We start from the raw sequence: 2,020 nt of genomic DNA, 5'->3' as shown, positions 1-2,020 counted from the left end.
GCAATATTTAACATTCTACTCATAAAAGAAATGAAAATAAAAACAACACTAAAATTCTCACTAACCCTAGTCACATTTGCCATCATCAAGAAAAAAACCAAAAAATGCTGGTGATTACATGAGGAAAAAGGAATCCTCATGCACTGTTGTTGGGATGTAAACTAGTATAACCACTATGGAAATAAGGATGGAGATTTCCCCCCAAAATAAAAGTAGACCTACATTTTCACCCTATAATACCACTCTTGGACATAAGTTCCATGGAGTTTAGTATACAAGAGCAATACTTTGGCCTGGGAAGCCAAAGAGTGTGGCAGGTAATGGTCATCAGCACAAGGATCATTTTGTCACTGGGAAGGGATGGCCCTCACCTGCAGTGATGGTGGTCAGCAAGATGAACAAAGATGCACAGATGAGAGCAGTGATTAACCAAAAGTTAGTGGAAACTGGAGAAAGAGAATGCCTCACAGAGTTGCTGAGCGCTAAATTAATTGAGCATGGCTAGAAGGATCAATTGAAGGCACACTGTAAAGAAGTAATTAAAGAAAAAGGACTAGAGCACATTACTGTTGATTACTTGATGGCTGAAGTCACTCCAAAAGGCAGAGCCCTGGTACCTGACAGTGTAAAGAAGGAGCCCCTACAAAGACCAAGAACATTCCTTACTCAGCATGCCAGTATTTAAGGTTGAATTAGCTTGTGTTGTTCTGTGGTTTTATTTCAGAAAGAAAAACTTGAAATAAATTAGAAATCAATTTCCCAAAATAAAGTTCTTTTTTGTATGATGATTAAAAAAAAAGAGCAATACTTGCATACCCATGTTTATTATACCTCTTTTCACTATAGCCAAACTGTGGAAATGACTGAGGCATTCAAGAAATGGTGAATGAAAAAACAAAAACATAATATTACATATAATTATACATAAATATAATTTTGCCACTTGCAAGAAAACAAATGGAATCCTAGGTCATTATGCTGAAATAAATGAAGATTAAAAGGCCAAATATTGTATATTCTCACTTATTTGAGGAACCTAGACCTAAAATGATGATGATAACAGTGGGACATTAATGTATATGGAGTGTTCTCTTGAGGTTGATCAGTGGGACGATGGGAAGGAAGAAAAAAATACTATGGGGTAAAAAGGGTAGAAGTACACTACATATAAACATATGAAGATAACAGAATGAAACTGCCAATCACTGTTTGAAAGAGGAGGGAAGAGGGAGAATGGAACTGGAAACATAACAGAAGGAGTGAAATTAGGATTAAATTTAGTTAACAATTTCACAGAAAGATTATGTATCCAATGAACATAACTGAAAGAGAAAAGGCACAAATACCAATGTGAAAATTCTGATTGACAGAGAAAAATATCTCAAAACAGAGGAGCGTATTAAAACTATGAAAGATATTTGAAATGTATAGCACTCTGATAAAATGAAAAACCAACCCTTTAACAAAACACTTCAGAATGTTTTATAGCAGTGTAATTAAGAATTTGTTAGTGTTATGGAATTTGGTCTGTAATTTAGAAAATGTAAAGTGGCAATGATAATCAAGCGAAGTGTATAATCCATTTTGTATCAAAAATTTTCTATACTTGTCATCATGGATATAGACATTTAAAGTAGCTATTCATAGATTATTACTGTTTTCATACCCATGTGGGATATTGGAATGAGTACATTCATTATCCATCTAGTTTAGACATATTACAATTTCTTATAGGAAATACTGTATAATAAACTTTTGTATCAAAGTATTATCAAAATAGAATAAACTGACTTTTTTGCAGAATTATTGGATATTAATAACTTACTACATTTCAAGTGAGTGCAATATTTACTAGTCAGATTTTTGACATTCAAGCAATATACTCTATGATTTCTATTACAAATTACACTGCTTTGTAATGTCATGTTGGTTCAGAAAATATTTTATGGTATAACTATTTTGCTTTTAAATAATAATTTAATGATTTTTGCACTGAAATTATTCCCATTTGTGTAACTAA

At 32.6% G+C, this 2,020-nt stretch overlaps 1 pseudogene; it reads left to right on the top strand.

Annotated features, from left to right (window-relative positions):
- Window positions 1-379: 379 nt before the first annotated feature.
- On the top strand, window positions 380-685 carry LOC109680515 (transcription and mRNA export factor ENY2 pseudogene; annotated as a pseudogene).
- The last annotated feature ends 1,335 nt before the right edge of the window (window positions 686-2,020 follow it).

Source organism: Castor canadensis, chromosome 10 (assembly GCF_047511655.1).
Source record: "Castor canadensis chromosome 10, mCasCan1.hap1v2, whole genome shotgun sequence".
In the NCBI taxonomy this organism is placed as follows: Eukaryota; Metazoa; Chordata; class Mammalia; order Rodentia; family Castoridae; genus Castor; species Castor canadensis.
Note: the sequence above shows the minus strand (reverse complement) of the source record. Positions and strands in the feature narration are given on the sequence as shown.